The following is a 25,460-nucleotide window of genomic DNA, read 5'->3' on the forward strand; positions in this document are numbered from 1 at the left end:
CAGAGAGAGAGAATTCTCACCAGAGTCTGCTATTTTGTTGCCTTTTTAGTAATAGCCATTCTGACAGGGGTGAGATGATATTTCATTGTGGTTTTGATTTGTATTTCCCTGGTGATTAGTGATATTGAATGTTTCTTCATATACATGTTGACCCTTTGTATGTCTTCTTTTGAGAAATGTCTATTCATGCCTTTACCCACTTTGTAATGAGATTATTATTATTTGTTAACGATTGAGTTGTGTTCTTTGTATATGCTGGACAGTAGTCCCTAGTTAGATGAATAGTTTGCAAATATTTTCTCCCATTAACAGGTTGTCTCTTCATTCTGTTGATTGTTTTCTTTGCTGTGGAGAAACTTTTTAGTTTAATATAGTCCCATTTGATACATTTTGAGTCATCTCAAAATGTGGGTCTCAAATGTCTTGTTCTGTCACCAAGGCTGGAGTTCCATGGTGCTATCATAGCTTGCTGCAGTCTTGACCTCCTAGGCTCAAGCGATACTCCCACCTCAGCCCCCTGAGTAGCTAGGACTGCAAGTTCATGATGCCAGCGTACCTGGCTATTTATTTATTTTTTTGTAGAGATGGCACTTCTCTATGTTGCCCAGGCTGGTCTTGAACTTCTGCCCACAAGCAATCCTTCCACATTGGCTTCCCAAAGTGCTGGAATTACAAGTGTGAACCACCATGTTGGCTTTTATTTTTTGTGTAGCCATTGTAAGTGGAATTGTCTTCTTGATTTTATTCTCAAGTAGTTTACTATTGGTGTGTAGAAATGCCACTGATTTTTGTATGTTAACTTTGTATTCTGTAACTACTAAATTTATTTATATCTAAGAGTTTTTTGGTGGAGTCTTTAGGATTTTCTAGACATAAGATTGTATTATCTGCAAAGAGGAACAATTTGACTTCCTTTTTTACAATTTGGATGCTTTTTCTTTCCTTGTCTGATTGTTCTGGGCAGGACTTGCAGTACTGTGTTGAATAGGAGTGGTAAAAGTGGGCATTCTTGTCTTGTTCCTGTTCTTAGAGGAAAGGCTTTCAGCTTTTTCCCACTTAGTATAATGTTAGCTGAGGGTTTGTTATATACGGTCTTTATTATGTTGAGGAGTGTTCCTTTAATGCTTGGTTGATTGAGAGTTTTTATAAAAAAAAAAAAGCCATGTTGAATTTTTTCAAGTGATTTTTCTGCCTCTATTAAGATAATCACATGAGTTTTGTTCTTCATTCTGCTAATATGATGTATTATGTTTATTGCTTTATATATATTGAACCATCCTTGCATCCTTGAGATAAATCCCACTTGATCATGGTGTTTATCTTTTGATGTGTTGTTGGATTCAATTTGCTAGTATTTTGCTGAGGACTTTGCATCTATGTTAATCAAGGGTATTGACTTGTAGTTTTTGTTGTTGTTGCATCCTTATCTGTTTTTGATAGTAGGATAATGATGATCTCACAGAATGAGTTAGAAAGAATTCCCTCCTCTTCAAGTTTTTGGGAAGTTTGAGGATAATTGGTGTGAGTTCTCCTTTGAAAGTTTGGTAGTATTTGGCAATGAAGCCATCATTCCTGAACTTTTCTTTGTTGGCAGATTTTTATTATTGATTCAATCACATTAATTGCTATTGGTCTGTTCAAGTTTTTATTTTTTTTCTAATTTAATATTGGTAGGTTGTATGTGTCCAGAGTTTATCCATTTCTTATAGGTTTTCCAGTTTGTCAGCTTATAGTTGTTCATAGTAGTCTCCAATGATCTTTTGTATTTCTTTGATATCAGTTGTAATGTCACCTTTTCATTTCTGATTTTATTTGGGACTTCTGCTTTTTTTTCTTGGTTAGTCAAGCTAGTGGTTTATTGATTTTGTTTATCTTTCAAAAAATAACTTTTGATCTCATTGATTCTTTGTAGCTTTTCCTCCTGTTTCATTTACTTCTGCTCTTATCTTTATTTTTTTTCTTCTACTAATTTTTGGTTGGTTTATTCTTGCTTTTCTAGTTCCTTGAGGTGCATCATTTGGATTATTTGGAATCTTTCTACTTTTTTCTTTCTTTTTTTTTTTGGTGGGGGATGGAGTCTCTGTCGCCATGCTGGAGTGCAGTGGCATGATCTTGACTCACTGCAACCTCTGCCTCCTGGGTTCAAGCAATTCTCCTGCCTCAGCTTCCCAAGTAGTTGGGACTGCAGGTGTGTGACACCATGCCCTGCTAATTTTTGTATTTTTAGTAGAGACGGGGTTTCACCATGTTGGCCAGGCTAGTCTCGATCTCTTGACCTCGTGATCTGCCCGACTTGGCCTCCCAAAGTGCTGGGATTACAGGCATGTGCCACCGTGCCCAGCCTCTACTTTTCTGATATAGGCATTTATTGCTAACAGCTTCCCTCTTAGCACCACTTCTGCTGTGTCTCATAGGTTTTGATATGTTGTTTCTTGCTTTTCATTTGTTTCAAGAAATTTTCTTACTTCCTCATTAACTTCTTTCTTGACCCGGTGGTTATTCAGGAGCATGTTGTTTAATTTTTATATTTTTTAGTTTCCCAAGTTCCTTTTATTACTGATTTCTAGTTTTATTTCACTGTGGTCTTATCGGATAGTTGATATAATTTTAATTAAAAAAATTTGTTAAGGCTTACTTTGTGTCTGAACATATGGACTATCCTAGAGGATGTTTTGTGTGCTGCTGAGAAGAATGTGTATTTTGTAGCTGTTGGGTGAAACATTCTGTAAATGTCTGTTAGGAAAATTTGGTCTAATGTGCAGTTTAAATCTGATGTTTCTTTGTTAATTTTCAATCTGTATGATCTATCTAATACTGATAGTTGGGTGTTGAGGTCCCCAACTGTTGTTGTATTGGAGCCTCTCTCTCCTTTTAGATCTAATAGTATTTACCTTATATATCTTGGTGCTCTCGTGTTGGGTGCATATATGTTTAGAATTGTCATATCTTCTTGCTGGATTGATTCCTTCATCATTACATAATGACATTCTTTGTCACTTTCTACTGTTTTTGATTTAAACTGTGTTTTATCTAAGTATAGCTATTACTGCTCACTTTTGGTTTCCATTTGCATGGAATATCATTTTCTGTCCTTTCACTTTCAGTCTATGTGTCTTTACAGATGAGATGATTTTCTTTTATGCAGCCAATATTCGGGTCATGATTTTTTAAAATCCGTTCAACCAGGCTATATATTTTAAGTGGAAAGTTTAATCTGTTTACATTCAAAGTTATTATTGATATGTGAGGGCTTATTTCTGTCATTTTATTAATTGATTTCTTGTTGTTTTGTATATGTTTTCTTCCTTTCTTTCACTCTTATTATCATTGTGTTTTTGTGGTTTTCTATAGTGGTAACATTTGAGTTCTTTTTTTTTTTTTTCTTATTTGTGTTTTCATTCTACTAGTTTTCATAGCTTAGCTCCCACTTATAAGTGAGAACATATGATGTTTGGTTTTCCATTCCTGAGTTACTTCACTTAGAATAATGGTCTCTAATTCCATTCAGGTTGTGACAAATGCCATTATTTTTTTCCTTATGACTGAGTGGCATTCCATGATGTATCTATCTATCTATCTATCTATCTATATCACATTTTCTTTATCCATTCATTGATTGCTGGGTATTTGGGCTGGTCCCATGTTTTTGTGAACAGCAACAGTTTTACTTCTCTTTAACATTTTGGATGCTCTTTATTTCTTTCTCTTTTCTGATTGCTCTGGCTAAGACTTTCAGTACTATGTTGAATACAAGTGGTAAGAGTGGGCATCCTTGACTTGTTTCAGTCCTCAGGGGGAATGCTTTCAACTTTTCCCCAGGGAGTGTACTGTTGGCTGTGGATTTGTCATAGATGGCTTTTATTATCTCAAGGTATGGCTCTTCTATACCAATTTTGCTGAGGGTTTTAATCATAAAGGAATGCTGGATTTTGTCAAATGCTTTTTCTGCATCTATTGATATAATTATATGATTTTGTTTTTGATTCTTTTTATGTGGTAAATTGCATTTATTGACTTGTGTATGTTAAACCATCCCTGCATCCTTGGTATGAAACCCACTTAATGATGGTGGATTATCTTTTTGATATGCTGTTGGATTCAGTCAGCCAGTATTTTGTAGAGAATTTTTGCATCTATGTTCATCAGGGGTATGGTCTGCAGTTTTCCTCTTTTTTTTTTTTTTTTTTGTTATGTCCTTTTCTGTTTTTGGTATTAAGATGATACCGGCTACATAGAATGCTTTAGTGAGGAGTCCATCTTTCTCTATCTTTTGCAATAGTTTCAGTAGAATTGGTAGCAATTCTTCTTTGAAAGTCTGGTAGAATTCCACTATGAATTACCTGGTCCAGGACTTTTTTTTGTTGGCAATTAAAAAAATTACCATTTCAATCTCACTGCTTGTTATTGGTCTGTTCAGAGTTTCTATTTTTTCTTGGTTTTACCTAGGAGGGTTCTATATATCCTGGAGTTTATACACCTACTCTAGATTTTCTAGTTTTTGTTCATAAAAGTGTTCATAGTAGCCTTGAGTGATCTTTTGTATTTCTGCTGTATCAGTTGTAATAGCTCATATTTCCTTTGTAATTTAGTTTATTTTGATCTTTTCTTGGTTAATCTTGCTACGGATCTTTCAATTTTCTTTATCTTTTCCAAGAACCAGCTTTTTGTTTCAATTTTATTTAGTTTGCTCCGATCTTTGTTATTTCTTTTCTTTTGCGGGTTTGGGTTTGGTTTGTTCTTGTTTCTTTAGTTCCTTGAGATGTAACCTTAGATTATCTATTTATGCTCTTTCAGACATTTTGATATAGGCATTTAATGCTATGAACTTTCCTCTCAGCACCACTTTTGCTATATCCCAGAGGTTTTGATGTGTTGTGTCACTGATATCATTCAGTTCAACTAATTTTTAAATTTCTATCTTGATTTCATTGTTGACCCAACAATCATGCAGGAGAAAGTTATTACATTTCTATGTATCTGTATGGTTTTGAGAGTTTCTTTTGGAGTTGATTTCCAATTTTATTCCACTGTGGTCTGAGAGAGTGGAATACAACATTGATATAATTTCAGTGTTTTAAAATTCATTGAGCCTTGTTTTGTGGCCAATCATAAGGTCTGTTTTGGAGAATGTTCCATGAAGTGATGAATAAAATGTATATTCTGCAGTTGTTGGGTAGAATGCTCTGTAAATATCTGCTCTGTCTATTTGTTCTAGGGTATAGTTTAAGTTCATTGTTTCTTTGTTGGCTTTCTGTCTCGATGACCTGTCTAGTGCAGTCAGCAGAGTATTGAATTCTCCCATGATTGTTTTGTTGCCAGCTGTCTCATTTCTTAGGTCTAATAGTAATTTTTTATAAACTTGGGAGCTCTAGTGTTAGGTGAATATATATTTAGGGATTGTGATTTTTTTTTTGTTGTTGAACTAGCACTTTTTATCACGACTTAATGCTTCTCTCTCTCTCTTTTAACTGTTGTTGCTTTAAAGTCTCTTTTGTCTGATATAAAAATAGTGACTCCTGCTAGCTTTTGGTGTCCATTTGCATGGAGTATCTTTTTCCACCCCTTTGCCTTAAGTTTATGTGAGTCCTTAGTGTCAGATAAGTCTCTTGAAGACAGCAGAGAGGTGGTTGGTGAATTCTTATCCATTCCACCATTTTTCATATTTTAAGTGAAGGCCATTTCATTTTTAGGCCATTTACATTTAGCGTTAGTATTGAGATGTGAGGTACTATTCTATTCATAGTACTAGTTATGGCCTGAATACCTTTTTTCTCATTGTGTTATTGTTTTATAAACCCTGTAATATTTATGCTTTAAGGAGGTTCTATTTTGGTGTATTTTGAGGTTTTGTTTTAAGATTTAAAACTTTGTTTTAGCAGTTCTTGTAGTACTGACTTGGTAGTGGTGAATTGCCTCAGGATTTGTTTGTCTGAAAAAGACTTTATCTTTCCTTCATATATACAGCTGAGTTTCACTGTATACAAAATTCTTGGTTGATAATTATTTTGTTTAAAGAGGCTAAAGATAGGACTCCAGTGCCTTCTAGCTTGTAGGGTTTCTGCTGATAAATCTGTTGTTTATCTGATAGGTTTTCCTTAATAGGTTACCTAATGCTTTTGCCGCACAGCTCTTAAGATTTTTTTTTTTTTTTGTCTCGACTTTGGATAACCCAATGACTATGTGTTTAGGTGATGATTTTTATTATTACGATTATTATTCCTATTTCTGAAGACAGAGTCTTGCTCTGTAACCCAAGCTGGAGTACAGTGGCACAATCTCAACCCACTGCAAACTCTGCCTCCCAGGTTCAAGCAATTCTCATGCCTCAGCCTCCTTAGTAGCCAGAATTACAGATGTGCACCACCACGCCCAGCTGACTTTTGTATTTTTAATAGAGTTTCACCATGTTAGCCAGGCTAGTCTTGAACTCCTGAACTCAGGTGATCTGTCTGCCTTGGCCTCCCAAAGTGCTGAGATTATAAGCATGAGGCATCATGCCTGGCCTAGGTGATGATCTTTATTGTGATGATTTTTTTTGGGTGTTCTTTGAGCTTCTTTTATTTAAATGTCTAGGTCTCTAGCAAGGCCAGGGAAATTTTCTTCAATTATTACCTCAGATAAGTTTTCCAAACTTTTAGATTCCTCTTCTTCCTCAGGGAAACCAATTATTCTTAAGTTTGGTCATTTTACTTAATCCCAGACTTCTAGGAGGCTTTGTTAATTTTTACTTATTATTTTTTTCTTTGTTTTTGTTGGATTGGGTTAATTTGAAATCCTTGTCTTTGTACTCAAGTCTTTTCTTCTACTTGTTCTAGTCTATCGTTGAAACTTTACAGTGTATTTTATATCTCTCTAAGTGTGTCTTTCATTTCCAAAAGTTGTGATTACTTTTTGTTTATGATGTCTATTTCTCTGGAGACACTGTGGTTCATATCCTGTATTATTTAAAAAATTTATTTAAGTTGTTTTTCACCTTTCTCTGGTGCGTACTTGAGTAACTTAATGATCAACCTTCTGAATTCTTTTTCTGGCAATTCAAAGATTTATTCTTTGTTTGGATCCATTGCTGGTGAGCTAGTGTGATCTTTTAGGGGTGTTAAATAACCTTGTTTTGTCATATTACCAGAATTGTTTTTCTGGTTCCTTCTCATTTGGGTGGACTATGTCAGAGAAAATATCTGGGGCTTAAGGGCTGCTGTTCAGATTCTTTTGTCCTGAGGATGATGCCTTAATGTGGTGCTCTCCCTCTTCCCTTAGGGATGGAGCTTCTTGGGAGCTGGACTGCAGTGGCTATTATTGCTCTTCTGGGTCTAGCCACCCAGTGAAGTTACCAGGCTCTGGGCAGGTACTGGGGTATTTCTGCAAAGAGTCCTGTGATGTGATCTATCTTCAAGTCTCCCAGCCATGGACACTAGCACCTGCTCTGGGGGAGGTAGTAGGAGAGTGAAGTGGATTCTGTGAGAGTCCTTGGTTGTAGTTTTGTTTAGTGCACTGGTTTTCTTCAATCCTGGTTATGGTAGCAGTAAAGCTGTCATGTGGACAGACCCAGGACCTCTGGCTAGCCAGGATGTTTTAGGTAGTGGAATTGGCTATTGTCTTCTCCTTCCTTGGAGCAGGGTTGTTCTATTAGGGGTTGCTATAATGGCTTGAGTTGATTGGCTTCCAACCAGGAGGTGGCACTTTCAAGAGAGCACCAGCTGTGCTAGTAGAAGGAGAATACAAACTTGCCCTAAGGTCACCTGGATAAGTATTTGGGTTTCTCTGGTGATGGTTGGGGCTATAGAACTTCCACAAGCGTATGACTTTTGTCTTTGGCTACCAGGGTGAGTAGAGAAAGACCATGAGGTGGGGGCAGGGTTAGGTGTGTCTGAGCTCAGACTCTCCTTGGGTAGAGCTTGCCATGCCACGGTGGGGGATGGGAGTGTGGTTTTCAGGCCAATGGAGTTTTGTTCCAAGGGGGATTATGGCTGTCTCTGTGGCTCTGTACAGTTTGCCAAGGAAGTGGGGGAAAGCTGGCAGTGACAGGCTTCACCTAGCTCCCATGCAGTCAGCAAGGCCAGTCTTACTCCCGCCATGTTCCCCACAGAGCTGAATTTTTATCCAGGCCTCCGGTGTGCAGGGCCAAGATCTTGCCTCAGGATACAAGCCTCCCTGCCGAGAAAGTAGGGCATTCAGGCCTTGCCTGTCCCTGCCTGCCAAGGCTTCTGTGCTCATAGCTACTTTCTGTTCACCACCCAGCCCACAAATTCTGCCCAGGAAAATTCGTGTTTGGTCAAAATTATTATATAGTTCAGCTGGAAGCCTCCTTTACCCTATAGCCCTTCCCTAATTCCACTGGCTGCCTTCCCCAAGGACCCCTGTGAGATAAAGTCAGAAATGGCTTCCCTGGGGACTGGGAGTGCTTACAGGTTCTTCTTCTGCTGCTTCTTTTAAATTTCACTTGACTCTCTAAATTTGCTTCAGCTCTAGGTAAGCTTAAATCCTCAGTCAATGATCTGGATTTTCAGGTTTCCCAGTGAGGATGTGTGTTTGGAGGCAGACTTTCCCCCTCTCACAGTTTTTTGGCTATCTCACAGAGTTTGTAGCAGCAAGCTGCTTCTTTCAAAAGGTCTGTGAATTCTTTTGGTTTTCCTGGTATGTTCCTGTGGTGGTTCTTGGAGCAAACATTCATGGTGTGATCTCCACAAGCTGCTCTGTCCATCTAAGTAGGAGCTGCAAGTTAGTCCTGCCTCCTATCTGCCATTTTTCCTCCTACTCTAACATCATTATTTTGAATCTTTTATTTGGGATTTCATAGATTTTTGATTGAACTCTATTGCTGGAGATTTACTGTTTTTCTCTTGGAGGTGTCATTTTTTTTTGCTTTTTCATGTTTCTTAAGTTTTTACATTGATGTCTGTGCATCTGGTGTAACAGTTGTTTCTTTCAATTTTTGGAATTTGATTTCATAGGGGAGGATACTTTTTTGAAGATGTATCTATAATATTAGTTGGGTAGGACACTTTGCCTTTGATTTTGGATGTGTGCAGTAGTGTGGTCTCCATATGATTTCTTCAGCTGTAAACATTGTTAGTGGTGCCTGTGATTTCATGAGTGGCTTAGGGTGCAATTGTTAGTGGGGTAGAGATGGTGGCAAAATTTTGCTGGATACAGCAATGCCAGGTGGTCCTATCTTTATGCCCCTGTGGTGGCAGCAGTGGGCTAAGCATGCCTGTCATTGGGCTCCAGGGTGGCATATATTGGCACTGGTTCTAATGGTTCTAGATAGGCCAGTTCTTGGGTCCCCAGGTGGCTTTTTCAGGTGCTGGTAGTGGCAGAGGTGGGCAAGGCAGATGGGTGGGTTTTCAGGTCCCTGGGCAATGGTCGTGGCATGGGTGATTGTAGTAGCAGTAGATGGACTAATTTCTGGGTCCTAAGTGGTCTGTATTGTGTTGACAGTGGCTGTGATGGGCTGGGTGGGCCAGTCACTAAGCCTATAAGTGTGTGCCCACTGTGGTGGTAATGGCAGGTTGGGTGGGCTTGACCTCAAGCTTCCAAAAGAAGGGCTTAGGTGCCAACAATAGTGGACTGGGCTTAGTGGACCCTGGGTCCCTGGAGCACATGCTCTGGTACTGGGGGTGGGGAGCAGAGCAAGGCTGGGCAGACTGGTCCTCAGTCCTCCTAGGGGTACTTACAGGTACTAGCAGGTACCCTCACCTGGTAGGCAGGGGCAGGGTGAGTCTTAGGCCCATGGGTAGCATGTATGGGCAAGTACCAACTGCAGTGGCAGTGGCAGTGGCAGGCCGAATGAGCCTCACTTGAGGCCCCTGGGAGAAGTGCTCAAGTGCCAATGGTGACAGACTGGACTAGGCAGTCTCCAGGTCCCTTGACTGTGTGCTCAGGCACTAGGATTTTCAGGTGGTGGAGTGGGCAATGCAGTTCTGTCCTTTAAATCCCCAGGTGGGGCTTGCAAGTGCTGGCTGCCGTCGGAGGGGTGGGGTGATCTCCAGGCCCAAGACAGAATGTTCAAGTGGGGACTGCAGTAGCTACACTGCAGCCCTGCTCAGCGGGGTATGGTTGTGGGAGGGGCAGGGTTGCTTTAAGTGGCAGGAGCCATATGCAGGTGGCTGGGGAGTATGCATTTTGCTTATGCTTCAATCCTGGGCAGTGGGAGCCTTGAATAGCTGATGAGGGTAGGGGGAGTTTGTCATTGCAATGCATCAAAATGTATAGTGGCTTCATTGTGCGAGGGAGTGGGTTTTGCTAATGGCTTACTCTTTGTCCTGGAGTCTGTGGTCTGCTGGAGGCTTGGCTCTCAACACAACATTTTGCTGCAGCTGCTTAGGGCCTTGGGTGTTTGGGGCCCAGCATGAGCCCCCTTTCTGGAGCAATGCCTTTTTGTGGTCTTCAGGCATCTTTTGATATTAGTCTTGAAGACTGCAAGGGTCTAGGGCTTTCCCATGCAGAGGATGCAGGAGTCTATAATGGAAATGTTGACTTCTGAGAGTCACTCACTTATCCTTTCCCTGCATTGTGGAGCCTCTCCAGGCTCTCAGCCAATCCTGGCCAAGCAGGCTGCCTGACTTCCCCCTCCCTCCTTTCTTTGGGTGTTTCCTGTCATTTTGCTGTTGAATTCCAGTGTCGTTTCTTAGATGATATATTCAAAGTATTCTACTCTATTTTGGTTCTTCTTTCTGGAGGAGGCAAGTACCAGATGCCTCTAGTCAGCCATCTTGAAGCCTCTCAGTTCACCTATTTAAAGTGTACAGCTCAATGATTTTTAGTATAATCACACTGTTGTGCAACCATCACCACAATCAATTTTAGAACATTTGTGACATGTCATGAAGAAACCCTGTGCCTTTTAGCTATCACTCTTCAATTCCCCCATACCCCCCTGCCCCAAGCAACTACTGTCTGTGTGTATAGATCTGCCTGTTCTGAACATTTCAAAGAAATAGAATCATACATACAACAAATGGTCTTTTGTAATTGTCTTCTTTCATTTAGTGTAATGTTTTTAAGGTTCATCCATGTTGTATCATGTATTGGTATTTCATTTATTTTTATTGGGGAATAATATTCTATTGTATGTATATACCACATTTGTATTCATTTATCCATAGCCAGGCATTTGGATTGTTTCTATCTTTTGGCTGTTATGAATAATATTACCATAAACATTCATGTGCAAATTTCTGTGTGAACATAAGTTTTCATTTCTCCTGGGGATACAAAACTTGCAGTAGAGCTTTTGGATCAAATAGTAAGTCTGTGTTTAATATGATTGTATTAGACCATTTTCCTGCTGCTGACGATGATATACTTGAGATTGGGAAGAAAAAGAGGTTTAATTGGACTTATAGTTTCATATGGCTGAGGAGGCCTCAGAATCACGGCAGGAAGCAAAAGGTACTTTTTACATGGCAGCAGCAAGAGAAAACAAGGAAGATGCAAAAGTGGAAACCCCTAATAAAATCATCAGATCTTATGAGACTTATCCACTACCACGAGAACAGTATGGGAGACTCCACCAGCATGATTCAAATTATCTCCCTCTGGGTCCCTCCCATAATAATGGGAATCATGGTCGTACAATTCAAGATGAGATTCGGTTAGGAACACAGCCAAACCACATTATCCCGCCCCTGGCACCTCCAAATCTCATGTCTTCACATTTCAAAACTAATCATGCCTTCCCAACAGTTCCCCCAAGTCTTAACTCATTTCAGCATTGACCCAAAAGTCCACAGTTCAAAGTCTTATCTGAGACAAGTCAAGTCCCTTTCACCTACGAGCCTGTAAAATCAAAAGCAAGCCAGTTACTTCCTAAATATAATGCAGGTCCAGGTATTGGGTAAACACAACCCTTCCAAAGGGATAAATGAGCCAAAACAAAGGGGCTGCAGGGCCTATGCAAGTTTGAAATCCAGCAGGGCAGTCACATTTTAAAGCTCCAAAATGATCTCCTTTGAATCCAGGTCTCACATCGGGTCATGCTGATGCAAGAGGTGGGTTTCCACAGTCTTTGGCAACCCTGCCCCGTGGCTGTGCAGGGTACAGCCTCCCTCTAAGCTGCTTTCACAGACTGGAGTTGAGTGTCTGTGGCTTTTCCAGGCACAGGGTGAAAGCTATAGGTTGATCTACCATTTTGGAGTCTAGAGGATGGTGGCCCTCTTCTCACAGCTCCACTAGGCAGTGCCCAAGTAGGGACTCTGTGTGGGGGCTCCAACCCCCTATTTCCCTTTTGCACTGCCCTAGCAAAGGTTCTCCATGAGAGCCCCATTTCTGCAGCAAATTTCTGCCTGGGCATCCAGGAATTTCCACACATCTTCTGAAATGTAGGTGGAGGTTCCCAAACCACAATTCTTGATTTCCATGTACCCGCAGGCTCAACACTACATGGCAGCTGCCAAGACTTGGGGCTTGCATCTCTGAAGCCATGGCCTGAGCTCTATGTTGGCACCTTTCAGACATGGCTAGAGTGGCTGGAACACAGGGCACCAAGTCCCCAGGCTGCACACAGCATGGGGACCCTGGGCCTGGCTCATAAAACCATTTTTCTTCCTAGACCTCTGGGTCTGTGATGGGAGAGGCTGTCACAAAAGTCTCTGACACACCCTGGAGACATTTTCCCTATTGTCTTGAGGATTAATGTTCAGCTCCTTGTTACTTATGCAAATATCTGCAGCCAGCTTGACTATCTCCTCAGAAAAAGGGGTTTTACTTTTCTATTGCCTTGCTAGGATACTAAAACTGAATGTTTTTAACAACACCCAAGTCACTTCTTGAATGCTTTGCTGCTTAGAAATTTCTTCTGCCAGATACCCTAAATCATCTCTCTCAAGTTTAAAGCTCCACAAATCTCTAGGGCAGGAATAAAATGCTGCCATTTTCTTTGCTAAAACATAACAAGAGTCAGCTTTGCCCGAGTTCCCAACAAGTTCCTCACCTCCATCTGAGACCACCCCAGCCTGGATTTCATTGTCCATATCATTATCATTATTTTTGTCAAAGCCATTCAGCAAGTCTCGAGGAGGTTCCAAATGGTCCCACATTTTTCTGTTTTCTTCTGAGCCCTCCCGACTGTTCCAACCTCTGCTTGTTACCCGGTTCCAAAGTTGCTTCCACATTTTCAGGTATCTTTTCAGCAATGCCTCGTTCTACTGGTACCAATTTTCCATATTACTCCATTTCATGCTGCAGATAAAGACATATCCAAGACTGGGAAAAAAAAGAGGTTTACTTGAACTTACAGTTCCACATGGATGGGGAGGCCTCAGAATTATGGCAGGAGGTGAAAGGCACATTTTACATGGTGGCGGCAAGAAAAAATGAGGAAGATGCAAAAGCAGAAACCCCTGATAAAATTATCAGATCTCATGAGACTTATTCATTACCACAAGAACAGTATGGGGGAATCCACCACGATGATTCAAATTATCTCCCACTGGGTCCCTCCTACAGCATGTGGGAATTATGAGAGTACAGTTCAAGATGAGATTTGGGTGGGGACACAGAGCCAAACCATATCAATGATGAAGACTGGGTTTTAAAAGTGACTGCACAATTATACATCCCCATCACCATTGTATGAAGGTTCTGATTGCTCCACATCCTTGCCAATGCTTGTTATTACCTGACTTTTGATTGTAGCCATCTTAGTGTGTATAAAGTGATATCTCATTGTGGTTTGGATTTGGCTTTCCCTGAGGACTAATGATATCAATCATGTTTCTATGAGCTTATTGGCCATTTATATATCTTCTTTGAAGAAACATTTATTCAGATCTTTTAAAATTGGTTATTTTTACTTTGATTTTTAAGTTGTAAGAATCTTTATATTTTATATATATATATATATATATATATATATAGTTTCATATTGTATCAGATATAAGATTTGCAAATATTGTCTCCCTGGGTTTTCTTTTCAATTTCTTTATGGTGTTCTTTGAGGCACAAAAGTTTTTCATTTTGAGGATGTACCCAGCATCTCAAAGTTAGCAAAATGCTTCCAAGGATACTTCTGAATTTTCTCTCACAGCCATTCTGTAAAGCACATAGGGCAGAGGTTATGTTTCAATTTCATAGTTGATGAATGCACCCTTGGACAAGCTGCTCAGCCTCTCAGCCTTGTGATGAGGCAGAGGGGTGAAATCTGGACTTAAATGTGGGCCCCTCACCGTCCTTTGTCTAGGATTCATTTTATCTCATCCAGCTGAATGGTGATCAATTCTGGTCTTAGGCGAGACCATGGAACCTCGGGTCATCAAAAATTCCCCCCAAATAACTTCTATTAGGAAAACAAGCTTTTTTTCCTTGCATAATTATGAGAACATAAATAGAGGGGTGTGAAATGTTACACCCATAAGGATGTTCATAACAATTGGTGGCCACTGGCAAGGTGCAAGAGGAAGGCCTGGGGTGGGATTCTCTGTGGGGTTCGCCTGGAAAGGTAATCAGGAGAGTAGAATCTTGGCTCATGCCTCTCAAGGGAATGGATCTGAGAACCATGGAGCAGAGATTCCCTTTGTTTAGGAGTTTGTTTTGAACTTGTTTAGATTCCAGGAAAGGAGATACAACTCCCACTGAAAAGACAAAAATATTCCTAGATGTTGGGAAAACACTGATACAACTTTTCTGCCTCTAGCAAAAGGAAAGGGAAAACGTTTCTGGGCCAGCTTTACCCATGGACCTCACCCTTCACAGGCTGCCACCTAGGCTGCCCTCAGGAAAGTTCTCTTTTCTACAAAAAGCTCCCATCCTTCTTACTTGAAAGACCCAGTGACAAGTCAAACAGGCAAAGTCAGAGTTGACATTTTTACAATGTGGGGCAATTCCAGTGAAGTCAAGCATGAAGCCATGAGCAAACTAATATACATTATATAATAATATACTATCATCTAATTATATAATATATTTATAATTATATAATACTGTATATAGCATGAATATATATGGGTATGTTTGATTATTATATGATTAATATTATCGTAAGGGTGTGTGTGTATATGTATATTGTATATATATGTAATATATATAATCTTTCTTCTAAAAATGGGATCACATATTCATGTGTCTAGAATACAGAGCCAAAGATCTGGAAGGTCACTCCAGAATACCAGTGGTTGCCTTCAGAAAGGGGGCTGAGCTTGGGTTAGGGCTGAAATTGTTTGAGAGGGACCTGGCTTTTTTATTCACCATATAGTTTGAACTTTTTAATGCACATGTACCTATTGTAATAACATCATTTAAAGCAGAATACATTTGGTGGTTTTGGGACCTGACTTCCCTGCAGGATGGCACTTCCATCATTACCCTCATTAGGGAGCAGGGCTCCTTCTTACTCTACAGCATTACAAACATGATCTCTGACATTCCCTTCTGCACCATCCACTTTGTCTGCTCTCCCACTCTGTGTTAGGCTGTTCTTGTATTGCTGTAAAAAATACCTAAGACTGGGTAATTTATAAAGAAAAGAAGTTTAATTGGCTCACAGTTCTGCAGGCTGTACAAGCATCTGCTCATGTTCTGGGAAGGCCTCAGGGAGCTTTTACTTATAGAAGAAGTTCAAGTGCAAGCAGGCACATCATCTGGTGAAAGCAGGAATGAAAGAGAGAAAGGAGAGGTGCCACACACCTTTTTTTAAAAAAAAAAAAAATAGAGACAGAGTCTCATTCTGTGCTCAGGCTGGAGTGCAGTGGCTCAATCTTGGCTCACTGCCGACCTCCACTGTCCGGGTTCAAATGATTTTTGTGCCTTAGACTTCCAAGTAGCTGGGCCTACAGGCACATGCCACCATGTCTGGCTAATTTTTTTTTTTTTTTGGTATTATTTTTAGTAGAGATAGGGTTTCACCATGTTGGCCAGGCTGTTCTCAAACTCCTGACCTCAGGTGATCCACCATCCTCAGCCTCCCAAAGTGTTGGGATTACAGGCATGAGCCGCTGTACCCGGCCTGCCACACACTTTTAAATGACCAGATCTCATGAGAATTTACTCACTGTAACAAGGACAGCACCAAGGGGATGATACTACATAATTCATGAGAAATCCACCCCCATGATCCAATCACTTCCCACTAGGCTCCACCTCCAACATTGGGGATTAAATTTCAACATGAGATTTGTCTGGGGAATATATACAAACTGATTCCTGAATCTGCTGGACAGTCTTCTTATGACCTTATGTCATGGATCATTCTTGCTTTAATTTCCCTTACCACTCACTTGGGCCTCCTCAACCAGTCTGACTCCAAGGCCACCTATTTCAGTGACTCTATCACCAGCTTTCTGGAATCTGTTACCCCATTGTCCCCTGGCTGCCCCTACATTGCCAGCTCAGAATCTCCTGCTCTCCCTGCTGTGTTTCAAGACTGCTGGAGGAGAGCCATAAACGTCCATGACTGGGCACCCTGAAAACTCCTAACAACCAGCCCGGCTTGCCCCTCACTGCCCCAAGCAATCATCTTATTCCTCTCTGTTGATTTCTTATTACACTGCCCTCCCATGTACACCTTTTCCCTTCTTCTGGTTTACATTGAGAACACTGAGACTTCCACCCATGAACTGCTCCAAATGCTCCCCTCCTTCCCTCAAACTGTTAACAGTTTTGTGTATCACATTCTCCTTATGGCCCATCTCAGAAGAGCTCTGTCTCCAAGACAGGCTGTTTGTATATCCCCTCAAGTCCATCCTAGTTTTCATTTGGTGCTGTCCTCATTATAGTAAGTGAATTCTTGTGAGATCTGGTCATTTAAAAGTGTGTGTACAAGAACCTTCCTCCAGAAAAACAAACAAATGAAAAAAACAAACAAACAAAAAATCCGGTGTTTTTCTTCTCCTTTGCATCATTGGTCTGTTTCTCTTTTGTTCATATTAGTGTGGCACACATTTCTATTCTGGACTTAGTTCATTTAATAGTTCCCTTCACAAAATGGTTGAAAAAACAGGCATGCATAGAGAATGTTGTGGAGGCTGCCAGCATTCCCCCCGCATCAGGACTGACTCACTTATCCCCTAGTTGCTGGAAGCTTTCTAGGTTGACAGTTCTCAGTGTAGTCCCTCTCTAGAGCTTGCCTAGAATTGAAGAGAACAATCTCCTGGGCATGGCCCCTTCTGAAGCAGCATGACTCCAATGACTGGTTGTTATAGAGGTGAAAAGGTTGGGCCCCCTTACCTTGATTCAGGAACTCTGAAGGGGTTACCCACTCTAGAGCTCTCCGTAGGAACCAGCTGATGCCTCTGTTGGATCTGTATGGCTGCCCAGCAACTCCTCCTGCCCTATCTTGCTTCTCTCATTCCACTCACTGGTGCGGATCCCAAGAGCACATCCCCATAAATTTCCTGCCTGCCACTCTTCTTCTCAGAGTCTACTTCTAGGAAACTGACTGATTACAGCAGGCTTTTCAAATCTGGAAAGAAATCTTGAACATGGATGGGAAGAATCAATACTGAAATTGATTTCATCTTCTTGGAACGCAGAGTCCAGTCTAAGAAGGTAAACCTCCTTGGATCGATGTAAACTTTTGAATTATGTAGCTTAAAGAAAAATCCAGTTGTACAAATATAAGATGTAGGCTGGGAGTGGTGGCTCATGCCTGTAATCCCAGCACGTTGGGAAGCTGATGTAGGAGGATCACTTGAGTTCAGGAGTTTGAGACCAGACTGGGAAACATAGAGTTATCCTATCTCTATAAAGAATGTAAAAAGTGTGATGTGCACCTGTGATTCTAGTTACTCTGGAGACGGAGGCAGGAGAATTGCATGAGCCTGGGAGGCTGAGGCTGCAATGAACTGTGATGATCATGCCACTGTACTCCAATCTGGGCAACAGAGTAAGGACCTGTCTCAAAACAAAAACAAAACAAAAAACCAAATATAAGTTGTGAGAGATTTTGGCTCACATTTATTTGAAAAAAACAAACAAACAAAAAAAAAAACCTAAGGGATCCCTTCATTCTTTCATCTATGTATTTATTTATTTACATAGAAGTACATATTCTGTGCTAGGCAGTTGCTGCACAGAAGGGGTGGAGGGCAGAAATATGAGGAGGTAGAAAATAAACAAAAACCCAGCTTTATGATTATACTCCATGTAAATAAACAGAGGACAACAAAAGCAAATAAAAGGAGTGTCTCTTAGGTGAGGTGACATTGAAAGCCTGGTGACAGATCCATGCGTTTCAATGGGATAGATGCTCAGGTTGTCAAAGGTAAGGAACTATGGGCTCTGCAGGGTTCCTGCTCCCATGCCATGCTAACTGGAGGCTCCAGTCATTGAAGGAAGGGCTGCAGGTGGAGTTACCTGTGGTCTTGCTGCTCAAAGCATGGTCTGCAGACCAGTGGGATAGGTACAACAGGCAAGCTCCCATTAGCAATGCTGATCTTCTGGTCCCTTCCCACCCCTCAGGATCAGAATCTGCACCTTACTGGTTTCCAGGTATATTAATTTCCCATGGCTGCTGTAATGAATTACCACAAACTTAGTGCTGAAAACAATACAATTTTTTTTTTCTTACAGTTACAGATGTTAGGAATTTCAAAGGAATCTTTCTGATTATCTTTGAGGACAGGTGGATCTGGTTTTGCTTACTGGCGTTTCTGGATATGCCCTCTGATTGAAACTGAGATTTTGTTTCTGTCATGAGTGCTTGAGTCTCCTTCCTCCCTGTAGCCCTACATGTTCCAGATGCTTGAAGAAAACACCCAAGACAAGTAGAACAGTGATTGCACGTGTCCACCCATGCACACGAGCTTTGCATAAGTAAAAAAATAAACCTTTTCAAATCGCCACCATTATTTAGTGAGGTATAAACTTTTTTGTTATCTTTATTTAATTATTATTATTTACAAAGGGGGAAATATGCCAAAGAACATACAACTCAAAACCGGCAGAGCCAGGATTTAATTCAAGTCTTCTGACCACAAATCTAGTGCCCAAATTGACCACCGAGAGGTACAAACACATCCAAGTATTGGTAGAATTTCTGTTACCCTCTTGGATAGTAGCTTGTCTGGTTGATTTCTGCACCCAGAGAAAACAAGCCCAAGGATGGGGAAGTGCTGTGGGGGAAGGGTATGTTATTCTGTGTAATCCATGTAACTCTTTAGTCTGCTCTCTGTTAGACTGGATGAGCAGTCTGTGTCATCTTCAAGAAGAGAAGAGGCTTCCTCTGCTATTACCCAAGGCTCCCAGCAAGAGTGGGGGCACTCTGAATAGATTTCTGGTTGAATGGAGGCTACTTTATCAGGCAGGGGAGAGTGCAGAGGTCATACTTGGAGGGTGGCCACATTCATACAAGATGGTGCAACTCCTGCATGACATCTTTCCCAGAAGAAGGTCCTGGTATTAGAAAGTTGCTTCCCCCAGGATGCTGTAATCAGCTACAGGCAGTGCTCTATGAAGGCCGTCAAGAAACTGGGGAGTTGAGGGACCTTCAGTTACTGGAACATGCCTGTTACAAAAAATGCTTCTTGATTTTGCTTCTTGTTCTTCCGAGTTGTAGTGGAGATTGTGTTTGGGACTGAGATCTGGTATCTTCTGTGATGCTCAGTATGAGGGACCATCTCTCAAGTCAGGTCAAGAGTATAATAGCCTAGGAGACACCCTGGACCTTTCTTCCAAGAGCACCCCTGATACCACATGATTACATTAGAATTTCTCCTCCTCGTTTGCTTTCCCCTTCTTCATCTCCGTTTACATATTTTTTAAACAATACATTTTATTGCATGTATTTGAGGTCTACAGCATGGCGTTATGAGATATATAAGATAGTAAACTGGTTTCTATAGTGAGGCAGCTTAATATATCTATAATTTCATATAGTTAGTTTTTGGGTATGTGTGACAAGAGCAGCTAAAATCTATTTATTTAACAAAAAGTCCTAATACAAAACAATATTACTTTTATTTAATTAATTAATTAATTTATTTTTGAGCATGGTCTTTCCCTATATTGCAACTCAGAATCAAAACCTTTGATTCTTCTTTATATTTCAGTTCCAGAAGTAGTTTCCACTGTAGAAGTTAATTGATGAGTCTTATTCTTTCTAGTAGTAGCTTACAACCAGGCTCTGGCTTCTCCAGGAACGCTATAGGATGAATTTAGTTTAAATATGTATTAAACTAAAAGGCATTCTCTCAAATGAGTTTAAATGCATTTTATTTTTAGACAACCTACATGGCATGTTTTTCTTTTTTTCTTTTTTTTTTTCAGCGTTCAAGTGTTTTATTAAATCAGATAAGGAATCTCCACACGGTTGCGCATACCAGCTTATATACAATTATGAGGACATATCATTTGTTTACAAAGAAAGCATACAATTTCAAGAATATTCAAAGAGCTAACACAGTAAAGTTCATGCAAGTTCTAGAATAGTGAATCATGACAGAACTCACTCATTTTATCCTTTACCTTCAAAATCCACATGATCTCTTTAAGAAATCTGAAGACCACCAGCAGCTTGTCCCTAGTCTGATATATATTTCATTCAGGACTATTAAGCTTGTTACCACATACTGGCTTGATAGGAAGTAACTCAACCCTAACTACAGAAAAGGGTTTTCTGAAGAGATTTACCGCTGCAAAATGTATGCCCCTTTTTCATATTGTGTTACAATATGAACGTGTCACACACTTTCACTAAAGTATGTATGCATAACACCCAAACAAGGGATTTCAGCTATGACTTCTTCACTTAGCTACACTAAAGATCGGTCCAGGCTAAAACAATGAAGATTAGAGACTGAGTAGTGAAACATTCCGGCGAGGCTGTAAATCCTGTTACCTACTGTAACCTAGGTAAGTGACACTAAGTTTTACAACCTTAGAGACCCTATGAATGTCTTCCTAGGAGGCAGTTTCAGACTCCATGACAAACAGCTGATTATCACATTTATAATGATGGTTCACTAGGAAATAAAGTCTTTACTCACGTAACTCCAGACTTATTCATACCTACATTTAATTTATAACCACCATATACTAGTGGGTAGGTAGATATGATCAAAGGTCTTTTGGGGACTCTTCCTCCACACACCTTTCACTCCCCACTCCCCTTAAACCTCCTACACAAAGTCCCTCCGCTTTAAGTCCAAAGGTCAATTCTGGATTAAAACTTGCCTGAACTAAGTTAATAGGAGATTAACATGCAAATAAGGTGATAAAGTTAAATCTACTTGTAAATAGCAAACATTATAAATGCATGCTACTATTCCGTTAAGCAGAAGAACTGGAGGAACCACAAAGGTAACAAAAAACCACATGAAGTTTCAAATTTTAACGTAATTTCATTTTACAGTGGTTCAATTTACCCACCAAATGCTGAATGACCACAAAATGTTTCTGCAGCTAAAAGTAAAAGATAGGGAATTACAGGAGTTGGGAATACATGTTAGATACTAACGACCTTCAAGCTTTGAAGATGTCATTGCATGAAGAAAATTATGGGAAACGCTGTTCCCGACAATTACGTACACCCTCAGTGTAACATATGGAGGTCACTGCCTCCGATAGAGACACTGTAGTAGGCAAAAGCTACCTTGTTCTTCATACATTATAGAAGACACTGCTTCCGATAATGTGTTAGGATTGCGACAAAGGTACTGGAAATTTTGCAACATGGGAATTAGAGTTATACCTTGGATAAACGGAGCTATAAAATTTTGGAGTACTACCACAGCCTTTAAGTGACATTTATTTAAAACTTGGTCACAAGTCATTGCATTTAGGAAAACTATCATTTTTATCTGGTCAGTGCTCACTTCTTAGCAACCCCTAATTAAATATAATTCATCTCTAGATCTTAGCTTCAACTTTATTCAATTACATTTGGCTTGAGGCTGTTTTCTAAAACCCCTAAGTGTTGACCATAAATGCAAAACTTCCAATATCTGTTGGGTTTTATTAGCAGATGCTGCTTTTATTTAAAAAAAAAACCGACAGTATAACTGTCATAATTATGGCAGGCACTGCTTCCGATAATTATATTCTATTAAAAAACACTATTTATAGTGAACTCTGTCATTGATAAATAAACAATAAATATTTCAGTGCCAAAAGGACAGAAAGCTTTCCTGTAAGAAACACTTTGGCCAAAATGTGGCAGTGTATTCTTCAAAGTGTGACAAACTGAGTCTGAAGTTAAACACCTGAAACTGGTTCTCTTTCAATGTACTTTGGAAGAAACAAAAGTAACAAAGAACTAAATGGAGGCTTGGGGGGAAGGGGCAGATGAAAAGAAAATACTAAGTCTTTGGCTTCTGCTCCCCTCTTCTCATAAATGACACTAGATTAATATATTAAGGCCTTGTTCCTGCAATCAACAGTTGAACCTCATTTTCTCCAGCAGAAGGGCCTCCATTTCAGACTCAATGGCAAGAAAATAAGTCCCATCTCCTCTGAAAGTTAACGGTTTCTTTCAGGAATGAGGAAATCAGCTAAATTCCTTATGGAAAGGCTTAGATCTCATTTGGAGATAATAAGGTCTTACAACCTGGTATCTCTATCTAGCATCAAATGAAGTTAGAGGATTGCTCTAAGTAAGTTACCACTTATAACCTTCAGCAGAGACCAGCCCTTAGGATTTAGAGCAATAGTTCACATCACTGGTTTCTGACATTTTCATTAATAACAAGAAAGAGGAAGTTACCATTACCAAGCACTTAAAATTATAGAGATACAATATTCCATCATGAACACTTTTTATGTAGTCATTCACTTTAACTTGAAGTGCATGTATCTACCCCATATTAAAAGCTGCTGCCTAAAGACATATAGTAGTACCAAGATCATTGGATGGAATTTTCACATCAGGTTTTGTAGCCCTACTGAAAATTTAGCACAAGTGTAGAAATCAGACTGCCCTGCTGTTTTGACATAACTTATGGGTATTATATTTAAAACTCATTGTCAATGTCCCAAATGTCACCAGAGAGGGCATTTACAGCTCCCTGAATAGTCCAAGTAGCAAGAGCCAACTGGTTTCTGAACAGCGTTTCATTAAATGCACGGTTATTTGTTTTACACAGTTTCAGGTTCTCTAGTAAAGCTGACAGCGTGTGAGAGCCAGAGCCCCAGAAGATAGGCCGGAAAGGAGACTCTCTTGGAGACACATAGGGTGAGAGGAAGTAATATTCCACTTTCATGATACGATCGTTGAGTTCCTTCATGACAAATCTGTCTGTTTTCTCAGAGTTCTTGAAATCTGAGATGAGTCTGGAAGTAGCGCGGAAAAAGTCCCCGCAAGCAGAATACAGCCACTGCAAACTCAGGCTCATTTCCTTTATGTCTGCTCTGTATTGGTTCAGATTCCTCAGAAACGAAAACAGTTGGCTGTTATACCTCTCATAATCCAGGTTTAATTCAACATCATGGGTTAGTTTAATCATGAACTGACGAGCTACTTCTGCAGCTGCTCGTGCCACTTTGTTCAGCTGAGGAATTTTCTCGATCAGTTCCTTATAGGTATCCATGGTGGTACCCAAATAAGGGTAATCTGTGTCCTCGCAAAAACAGAAAGAAACTGCTGGGATTCCAGAATATGCAAGGAAAGGAAAAGCAGCATTGCCAAAAGTGAGTTTCTCAACTTTGTTGGCCCAGTTGCTGTCCTGATAGAGAGACAGACCAGTAACTGGATGTTTCACCTCTTGCATTGTTTTCTCAATAAGCGAATACAACAATGGGCTGGCAGAAAACTTGAAGTTGCTGGTACCAAGAACAGCTTTATCCAGATTAATGTAAGTGAAAGCCTTTAAATGCAAGGACGAAAGGTATCCCTCTAGCCATTCAGTGGCACCAACCGATCCAAAGTCTCCAGCACTCCAACTGGCAAATACAATGCTTCTGCTGGGCTGAAACCCATCTTTTAAGCCCATATCTGAGAACATCTGGGCAAGTTTCAATAGGAGAGCTGTTCCGACACTGGACTTTGCAGCTCCAGGACCCCAGGAGTCTCTCTGGGCCCCAACTACAACATAGCAATCTGGTTCTACAAAGCCTTTAATAACTCCAAAGATGTTAAGAATTTTTATCTGTTTCACCACATTGCTCACAGAGAGCTTCACGCTCTTGTTTTGTGAGGTTACCATCCTGCATGAAGAGTCGGTTTTCCAGTCGGAAGGACAGTCTCCTTCCATATTTTCAAACAACCTTTCTGCAGCAGCTCTGGAGATTGTTTGGACAGGTATATTAGGCAATCCTGAGGACTGAGACGGTGGAAACTGAGTGTGATTGAAAGAAGGGAACCCAGGTGTGTAGGGGTCGCCTGTTCCCAGATGAGCATGTCCAAAGAATGAAATGTCTGCATTAAAAATGGGAAATTTAGTCTTGTCCATGTATATCAAGACACCAATTGCATTTGAACTTTCAGCATTTGCAACCTTTTCTGCAAAGGTGATTTTTCCTGCTCTAACAATCACTATAGATCCATTCACAGGAGAGTGTAAATCCTCAAAATCTTTTTCAGTACCAAAATTAGCATGGACCAGTTTACCAGTAACTGTTGCGTTCTGACTATATGCCACATAACCTCCAGGATTCTCCACCAGGGTAAACAAATTCACTGTTCGTACCAGTTATGGTCACTGAGTTTTGAGCACTGTCTTTGACCTGAATCTTAACAAAATGTTCATCACGCCAGACTTTGCTTAGTTTACATTCACGAAATTGATTTTCAATATACCACGCAAGATTTTCATCTTTTTGAGATCCAGCCTCACGAGGGACATATAAATTTTCATTCAGCAGCTTGATGGTGCTGGTGAGGTCTGTGGTGTCCAGTTTCTCTGACAACTTTTTTTTCAGGTCATCTCAATATAACTGAGGTACTACAGGGAAGTTCTCTTCTGGGTTCTCCACCGCTGGAGACTCTGTTCCTGCTAGTCTCTGACACTCAGTTTTCGGTTCTACATGTTTACAATAGCCCAAGTAGCCAATCATAAATCGAATCACGAAAAAGATGATCACGGCAATAGTCCCATAAATGCTTCCATTACACCGTTTTGGTTTTGCGACACTGGACTTTGTGTTATTGTTGGCATTTTCTTCTTCATCTACAGCAAGTTTCATCTCCACATGACTGTTATCGCCATCTACTTGCCGAGCGAGACTGAACCGGGTATATGACAATGGTTCTCCACCAAACAAGTTAGAGAATGCTGATCTAGCTTGATCCATCATTCTGAACTGCCACACAGAAGAACCTGGCGCGTCCTCTGTCCGGCAGAGCCCGAGCTGCCACCCGAGGTCCCGGCGCTCTCCTGGCATGTTTTTCTTAAAAACAATGCTTCCACTCCAGACAAATCATGGTCAAAATAAATGAAGAGCTCAAGATGACATCAGTCCCATTTGTCTTAAGTCCTGGTGTTGTGTGGATGACAAGCAGAAGCCAGTTATGATGACAGGTAATAAATCCAAAGTAATTGTGAAATTGTTAACATTTTCCCATTTCTAAACCATCCTTAAAGAAAATTATATAG

At 40.3% G+C, this 25,460-nt stretch overlaps 1 pseudogene across 1 annotated transcript; it reads right to left on the bottom strand.

The window, feature by feature from the left end:
- Nucleotides 1-20,185: 20,185 nt before the first annotated feature.
- On the bottom strand, nucleotides 20,186-25,240 carry LOC116531487 (annotated as a pseudogene). The gene has a single exon (XR_004260448.1). The product of XR_004260448.1 is annotated as a transferrin receptor protein 1 pseudogene (transcript).
- Between the last annotated feature and the right edge of the window lie 220 nt (nucleotides 25,241-25,460).

The sequence above is a fragment of the Sapajus apella genome, unplaced genomic scaffold (genome assembly GCF_009761245.1).
Source record: "Sapajus apella isolate SASKATOON/1434 unplaced genomic scaffold, GSC_monkey_1.0 scaffold71, whole genome shotgun sequence".
In the NCBI taxonomy this organism is placed as follows: Eukaryota; Metazoa; Chordata; class Mammalia; order Primates; family Cebidae; genus Sapajus; species Sapajus apella.